The 8,908-nt window shown below is 42.4% G+C and overlaps 1 protein-coding gene and 1 pseudogene across 1 annotated transcript in view; one reads left to right on the top strand and one right to left on the bottom strand.

The window, feature by feature from the left end:
* Positions 1-2,285, bottom strand: part of LOC107297326 — a 78,691-nt pseudogene extending 76,406 nt beyond the window's left edge.
* The window catches only part of LOC107297320, a 97,583-nt gene that overhangs the window by 10,315 nt on the left and 78,360 nt on the right, over positions 1-8,908 (top strand). The window lies entirely within an intron of this gene.

Here is an 8,908-nt window from a genome sequence, read left to right as displayed (position 1 = left end):
AACTTCTGCAAAAGGAAATATCCAGAAACTTCTGCTTATAACAAAATATGGATAGCCTTTATCAAACTAACAATTTCCACGTTTTTTCTCTCCACCTACTGGTCTAAATCTGAGATGTGTTAACTTAAAAGCATCAGGCCAGAATTCAAATAGTCAATTTCTCACCTACACACTCAATTAGAGATCAGAAATGAAATTCAAGTGTTCTAAATTCATCAAATTTTGCCTTGTGTCTATTTTCTTGCGTTCAATAAGGGGAGGTTTACACCTGAAGTACCACCCATAGATTGGACATTTGAAAGCTCTCCCCGATGTGAGTCCTCTGGTGTTTCACCAGGTTTGAATTCTGACTGAAACTTTTCCCACAAACTGGACATTCAAAGGGTTTTTTTCCTGTGTGAGTCCTCTGGTGTCTCAAGAGGTGGGAATTTCTAATGAAAAATTTGCCACAAATAGGACACTCATACGGTTTCTCTCCTGTGTGAGTCCTCTGGTGACTCCTGAGCTGCAATTTTATAATGAAACTTTTGTCACAATCTGGACACTTATATGGTTTCTCATTTGTGTGATTTCTCTGGTGCTTCATCAGGCTGGAATTGTGACTGAAACTTTTCCCACAAACTGGACACTCATACGGTTTCTCTCCTGTGTGAGTTCTCTGGTGACTGGTGAGCTGAAATTTTCTAATAAAACCTTTCCCACAATCTGGACACTCATATAATTTCTCTCCTGTGTGAGTCCTCTGGTGGTTCACCAGGTAGGAATTGTGACTGAAAGTTTTCCCACAAACTGGACACTCATATGGTTTCTCTCCTGTGTGAGTCCTCTGGTGGTTCATCAGGTTGCAGTACCGACTAAAACTTTTCCCACAAATAGGACATTCAAAAGGTTTATCTCCTGTATGTGTGTTTTGGTGTTTCACCAGATTGGAATTCTGATTGAAACTTTTCCCACACTCTGGACACTTATATGGTTTCTCTCCTGTGTGAATCCTCTGATGGTTCACTAGACTGGAATTGTAACTGAAACTTTTCCCACAAACTGGACACTCATATGGTTTCTCTCCTGTGTGATTTCTCTGGTGTATCACCAGTTCATAATTCTGACTGAAACTTTTCCCACAATCAAGACATTCAAATGGTTTCTCTCCTGTGTGAGTCTTCTGATGTTTCATTAGGTTGGAATTGTGACTGAAACGTTTACCACAAACTGGACACTCATATGGTTTCTCTCCCGTGTGACTCCTCTGGTGTATCACCAGGCTGGAATTCTGACTGAAACTTTTCCCACAAAGAGCACATTCAAAGCGTTTCTCTCCTGTGTGAGTCCGTTGGTGTTTCACCAGGCTGGAATTGTGACTGAAACTTTTCCCACAATCTGGACATTCAAAAGGTTTCTCTCCTGTATGTATTCTCTGGTGACTCGTGAGCTGGAATTTTCTAATGAAACTTCTCCCACAGTCTGGACATTCATATGATTTCTGTCCTCTGTGAGTCCTCTGGTGTTTTACAAGGTAAGCATTTTGAACGAAACGTTTCCCACAATCAGGGCATTCAAAAGATTTCGCTCCTATATGAATCCTCTGGTGTGTCACTAGATTGGATCTGTGACTGAACCTTTTCCCACAATCTGAACACTCATACGGTTTCTCTCCTGTGTGCGTCCTCTGGTGTTGCACCAGGTTAGAATTCTGACTGAAACTTTTCCCACAAACTGGGCACTCATATGGTTTCTCTCCTGTGTGATTTCTGTGGTGTATCACCTGTTCATAGTTATGACTGAAAGTTTTCCCACAGTCAGGACATTCAAATGGTTTTTCTCCTGTGTGAATCCTCTGGTGTGCTACCAGACTGGAACTGTGACTGAACCTTTTCCCACAACCAGGACATTCAAAGGGTTTCTCTCCTGTGTGAGTCCTCTGGTGTATCACCAGGCCAGATTTCTGACTGAAACTTTTCCCACAGTCAGGACATTCAAAGGGTTTCTCTCCTGTGTGTATCCTCTGGTGTCTCACAAGATGAGAATTTGCAATGAAACGTTTCCCACAATCAAGACAGTCATATGATTTCTTTTCTGTTTGCATCCTCTGGTGTATCACCAGGCTGGAGTTCTGACTGAAACTTTTCACACAATCAGAACATTGAAAGGGTTTCTCCCTGGTGTGACACCTCTAATGTATCACCAAGTGGCCATGCTCACAAATCATTTACTGCATTGGGAGCACCTGTGGGGCTCCTCTCCTTCGTGCGTCCTTCCATGAACCACCAGGGAGTTTTTTTTTTGAGAAGGGCTTTTGATATATTCAGAGTATTTGTATAGCTTTTCTCCAATATGGATCATTTTGTTCATAATTATCTGTGATTTGAAATCTGCACCTTTCCCATAATAAGCTTTTCCACCACTGATATTCTTGAGGACGCCAAAATTATGTGTGATCCCTTGTTTAGTGTTGCTTTGCTTGAAGCTACTCTTGTCTTGCTCCCAGAGCGAGGGCAGCATTACTGTCTGCCTGCCATGGCTTTCCAAATGATCTTTTTCTCTCCAGTGACTTCTAGATAGTTCCCTATTTTTCTGAATGGAAAAATAATTTCCATTGACTTTTTCATGTTTGTATCCTTGAATTCCGCATGCTCTACTTTTTCCAGTTTGAAATCTCTTCTTGATTTTCTCTCTTTCGTCTATCACCTGCTGGGGAAGGAGAATTGTGCGTTTTTGTGAAGGAAATGGAAAATATTTTGATTTCTGCTGTGATTTCCTTTCCTTTTCAGTGTTGCTTGTTATTCTCAGTTGTCTGGAGTGCTCTTATTGGCATCCTCTTTATCTATAAGATTTAAATAACAGTGTAACCTTTATTGTTTATACAATGTTTGCAGAAGACTTGAAATGAAAAAGTATACAAGTGAAAAACAAACATGCCACAATAGCCTCTTAAATAACTATGATTCATTTGACACATTTAAGATAACCAAGACCAAAGTTCAAATATCCATTCAATCATGAAATAAACTTGTTGACTTAGGTCAGGGGTGGGCAACCTCGGCTCTTTTATGACTCATGGACCTCAACTCCCAGAATTCCTTAATCAGCTATACTGACTCTGGAATTCTGGGAGTTGAAATCCATGGGTCATAAAAGAGCCAAGGTTGCCTACCCCTGACTTAGGTCAATAAATTTTTAGTATTACAATTATTAGAGATTACTTGAGCTAGATGTCAAGTTTTGAAACACGGTTTGCTGGAGTTACAGTTATTGTTTCTCAGCTTGCCAACGAACTTGTGGGGTGGGGGAGGAAAAGGGATTGGGATGCAAATTTTAAAGATCAAGAAGCCAGACCATGAGAATCAAGGACAGCATCACCAGGTTTCTGATTAGACCCAGAGACACTTTCTCATAACAATATTTTTCCATTTAATTGGGCAACGTGACCTGACCAAGGAGGAGGGAGTATTCGATGCTTTTATTATGTGGGGTTGGGTGGGGTTTTGCCAGAGCTGGTTTTGCTTTCATACATGCCGAAATGATGTACTCAATAAAGTTTTACATTAAGAGATCAGAATGTCTCGATGATGTTTGCTTGGTTGGGTTTGTCAATCAGAATCTTGACACTAGAGGCCCATGAATTAAGATTTTGATGGCACAGTTATTTATGGTATGATCAGGTTAAAGCAAATGTTGATTATAATAATCACTTTGTTTGACGTGCCATTCTCAGAATTTGAAAGAAATATAAAATAAGGTTCTCTAGGAAGATGCCTCTTTGGCTGTCTCCCCAGGAACTCTTTTTAAGAAAAGAAATGGTGGCGAGGCCAGACGGGTAGAGTTATAATCAAATAATATCTTTCAATTATGGTAACGTTATCCTGAAATCTAAAGAGAAGTTGGAATCAGAAGGATGTGTTTGCCCTTGGTTTACGTATTTACAGTTGAAAGAAAGATTTAAACTAGACAAAAAGAGCTATGGAATTCATTTTGTGAAAAACAAGTTGGAAATGCTATTGTGTGGTAGTGTTGAACATATTATTGCGAAGTTTTATAAACTGTAATTGAAATAGAACTTGGAGAATGAGTATGTAAAGCATTGTATGGGTCAGTGGGCAAAGAACTTTGGATGTAACATAATGCTTGAACAATGGGAGAATACGTGGACCAGAGATCTAAAATTCACATTAAACTATAATTTAAAAGAAAACTTTTATAAATATACTGTTGGTATCTAAGACTGGACAAATTGTCCAGAATGTATAAAGGCATCTCAAATGTAAGGAAGAACTTTGTTCTGAACATCTGTAACTCTGCAGTTGTTAAACAAGTCACTGTAGGTTGTGAAAGGCAATTTCACATGACCTTGACTTGCAACTTCCTGCTGGCATCCCCACTGATTTTGCTTATCAGAAGCTACCATGTTTTCCCAAAAGTAAGACCTACCCCAAAAATAAGCCCTAGTTTTGGGGCGAGGCACAGATATGGACCTGCCCCACATGTCCCGCACCCACTTACCTTGCAGCTAGGCCTCTCCTCGCCAGCCCACTTCTTCTGTGGCGTCCCCAGGCCTGCATTTCACAGTCAGGGGCCTTTCCGGAAGGCCACTGCAGCCGAGAATCGAGTTATGGGTTCAATCCATAGCTCGGTTCTCGGCTGCAGTGGCTTTCCGGAAAAGCCTGACTGCAAAATGCAGGCCGAAGCTCCATTCCCAGCTGCAGAATGAAGCCGCTCCTTCGGCCGCAGAAGAAGTGGGCTGGCTGGGCAAGGCTGCTGGTGCCGGAGGTGAGTAAAAAAGACACCCTCCTGAAAATAAGACTAGGTGCCTCTTTTGGAGGCAAAAAAAAAAAAAAAGTCCCGGTCTTATTTTTGGGGAAACACGGTAGCTGGGAAGTTCACAAATAGGGATGATGAGTGTGGATGCTGCAACCCTCATAAATGTGCATCAATTGGCAGACCCTCAATTGATGCAACTCCTTTTCCTGCACCTTCATACCTACAGGAAGTGCTGACGTGTGGTCACTGATTAAGTGCTACGATGACCACAAATTTGTGGACCAGGTGTATGTCTGCTTTTACAGTGCCATTGTAACTTCGAAGGCTCAGGGAACAAATGGTAAGTGAGGATTACCTATACAACCTGAACACCTGAAAAGGTTCCTCCTTAGCTATTTTTTAGTTGAACCTGGTTGGATGGGACACCAATAGGAAGTACCGTGTTTGTTGGCTAGATGTGAAAGTAAAAAATAAAAAATCTCATAAGATACAGTGGCAGATCAGCCAATAAAACAGCAGGTTCATAACACAACAACACAGTTGAAAGGGACCTTAGAAATCTTCTAGTCCAGTCCCCTGCTCAGCCAGGAAGACCCTCTACCATTCCAGAAAAATTGTTACCCAGTGTGTTCTTAACGGTTCCTGACGAACCTGACAAGTTTGTCATCCAAAAGGTAGAGGAGGGAATTAGAAGGTCAGCTATACTGGAATTAATATTGACTAAGAGAGATGAAACGAAAGAGCAACAAACATATTTGGGAGCTTGAGATTAAAACATGAAGAACAGTTGCAGGAATTGGGTATGTCTAGTCCAGTGGTGGGGAACCTTGGCTCTTTTATGAATCATGGACTTCAACTCCCAGAATCCCTGAGCCAGCATGGCTCCGCTTGGAAACTCTCCCTTTCCCCTCAGCATGGCTGGCTCAGGAATTCTGGGAGTTGAAGTCCACGAGTCATAAAAGAGCCAAGGTTGCCTACCCCTGTCCAGTCTAATGTAAAAAAAGGAGTAGGGATGACATGATAGCCCTGTTACAATATTTAAGGGGCTGCCACAATGAAGAAGGCTGGAGGGGGGGGGGGGGGTCAGCCAATTTTCCTAAGCACCAGAAGGTGAGACAAGAAGCAAGGAGAAATTTCCTGACAGGGAGAACAATGAACTAGTGGGAAAAAAAATTGGGTTTTGCCTCCAGAGGTTGTGGGTGCTCCATCACTGGAGGTTTTTAACAAGAGCGTGGACAGCCATTTGCCTGAAATGTATAAGGTCTCCTGATTGAGAAGGACATTGGACTAGATGACCTCCAACTGTTATTTTATAGTCTAGTTCAGGGGTAGGCAACCTTGGTTCTTTTATGACTCCTGGACTGCAACTCCCAGAATTCCAAGGTTGCCTACCCCTGTTCTAGTCCAACCCCCTGCTCAAGCAGGAGACCCTACACCAGGGATAGGCAACCTTGGCTCTTTTATGACTCGTGGACTTCAACTCCCAGAATCACTGAGCCATCATGGCTCAGCTTGGAAACCTCTCCCTTTCCCCTCAGCATGGCTGGCTCAGGAATTCTGGGAGTTGAAGTCCACGAGTCATAAAAGAACCAAGGTTGCCTACTTCTGGGCTAGTTGCTTCTCTGCTTCCACACTGCAGTGTTTCTCAACCTTGACAATTTTAAGGCATGTGGACTTCAACTCCCAGAATTCCACAGCCAGCATTGCTGGCTGTGGAATTCTGGGAGTTGAAGTCCACATGCCTTAAAATTGTCAAGGTTGAGAAACACTGCGTGGAGGGAACCAAAGAGCCCGACTCGCTCCCGGCCTGTCCTCCAACCTGCCCTCAACTCACCTTCCTGCTGATGCTTCCACCCTTGCAAGAAAGCGAGAGCGTCTCCGCACGCAACCCTCCTCCCATAAGCGATACGGAGGGTAGAGGAAGTTCCCCTGTACGTCTCCTCTCCTCCAAGCCTTTCTAGCAATACAGTACTTGATGGTTTTAACTCCTTTACGTTCAATCAGAGAGGGCGCTATTCTATTGTTGGCTTTCTAGTCACTATCTGACCATCTCTGGGTAGGAGGCTGAAAAATAGGCTTGTCCCGTCTCCACCAGAGGCATTTGCAAGATGTTTTCACTGATCACATGCCATCTAGTCATTTCCAGACTCACAGCAAGCTCTCTTTGCAACTGAGCCAAGTGAAATAGTGAAATGTGACACTACTTAGCTTGTGAAGATTAGCTGCATGCTGAGCCCTTAAAAGTTCATGAAGTTCTTACAGAATTACAGAATAAGATTTGGAAGGGACCAAGTCTCCAAGCACGAGACCCTATTCCCATCNCTATTCCCATCTGGAAAAATGGCTGTGGAATCTCCTATTCAACACCTCCATTGATGGAGCATCCACAACTTCTAGAGGCAAGTCATTCCACTTTTCTCACAGACAGGAACTTTCTCCTCGATTCTCGGTTGGAACTGTTTTTGATCATTCTAGGGCTGAATTGACTTTTTAGGCAGTTACAGCACACTGCTATCTCATAGTGTTTTGAGATCCCTCTCACAGTTATTGCTGTTGAAAAAGGTACAACAGCTTATATAGCTGTGCATTTAGCTTTTCTTGCCTAAGTGTAAGATCTTATTTTTCTCACCACTGAATTGCATTTTGCTGGAAAGGGCCCAATGCTCACATGTATCAAGATCTTTCTGAATCTTGTGCTTATCTTCAAAAGTGTTGGCTATTCCCCCCAACTGGGTGTCCTCTGCAAATTTGATGAGTTCCCCTTCAATCTCTTCATCTAAGTCAGACATGTCAAACTCGCAACGTCACATGACATCGCGCATATCAGGACGGTTTTGCCATTGCCGGCAATGGGGTGGGCGAAGCTTCCGGATGACGCATCCAGCCCTCAGGCCGGCAGTTTGACACCCCTGATCTAAGCCATGTATGAACAAACTGGATATTCAAGATGTGGTATTCAAGCTGTTGTCCCAAAGATGTTTTTCAAAATGCAACTGGACTGTCTTCATTTTTGCCTTGCAAATATATCGCTTCTCATCCAAGAAGATTCTACAGCTTTTTCAAAACTTCTTCAAGGAAACAATCAAGAAAGTCCAGTTGCCCTTTGAAAAACACCTTGGGACAACCATGACTTGGACGATTGAGAATCTGCATGGATGTTCAAGCTGTTATTAAGGAAATTTGAGGAATCACAAGAAGTCAAGGACAAAAAAAGAGGACTGGAAGGCCAAGGAAATTTTCAAATTCTGATGAGAAGTTCCTTTGAGAGATTGGAGGAAATCAACCAAGGACCTGACTCAGCATCTGGCAGCTTCATCAAGAGGCCAAGTTGATCTTTCTACAGTCTCAAGAAGCTCAATCAGGAATGGTCTTAATGGATGGGTAGCAGCCAAGATACCCACACTTGCAGAAGGGGAACAGAGTGAAAATGCTAAGATATGCTGAAGCTCACAAAAATTGGACTAAGGATCAGTATTATGCTATGATGAATCTAAGTTTGAAATTTTTGGATCCGATTGTCAACAATATGTGAGAAGAGTTGGAGATAGACAAATGAGTATTTGTAGCCTTCAGGGAAACATGGTGGTCTATCCTGGTTTGGGGCTGCATTTCCACTAGTGGTGTTGCCGATATTGATGGGATCATGAATGCTGAAAAGTACAGAGAGGTTTTAATTTATCATGCCATTCCTTCTGGAAAGTGCCTGATTGGGAATGGGTTTCTTTCTTGTGAATTAACAAGCACAAAGCTCCTTTTAATGGACCTTTTGGATTTTTTTTGTAAAGGAGCCATTCCACTTTTTCCTCTTGTTTTTCCTTTAAAACCATGTTTTGCAGCAGTAGGAATTGCAAAATAACCAGCAAGCTGTCAATAGAAATCCTGAAGGCAGGGTGCTTCTCCCAAAGCTTGTTTTTGTGAGACTACAAACTATAAACAGCAGGGAGCTTCAGTCGGAGTCAATTAGCAACCAAACAGAAGTGCCAACAGGTACAGAGATGAAAATAAGTAACAGCTGCTTGAAACCTCACTCAGCACTAAACAGTTAAATATGCCAATCAAACAGTAAGGAAACAATATCTTGATTCCCTTGATTTTCCAGATCCCGGTCCATTGAAAATCTCTGTAAATGACTGCAAATGCGGATAGCAGTTAG

Source organism: Protobothrops mucrosquamatus, unplaced genomic scaffold (assembly GCF_001527695.2).
Source record: "Protobothrops mucrosquamatus isolate PMUCROS unplaced genomic scaffold, P.Mucros_1.0 scaffold3233, whole genome shotgun sequence".
In the NCBI taxonomy this organism is placed as follows: domain Eukaryota; kingdom Metazoa; phylum Chordata; class Lepidosauria; order Squamata; family Viperidae; genus Protobothrops; species Protobothrops mucrosquamatus.
Note: the sequence above shows the minus strand (reverse complement) of the source record. Positions and strands in the feature narration are given on the sequence as shown.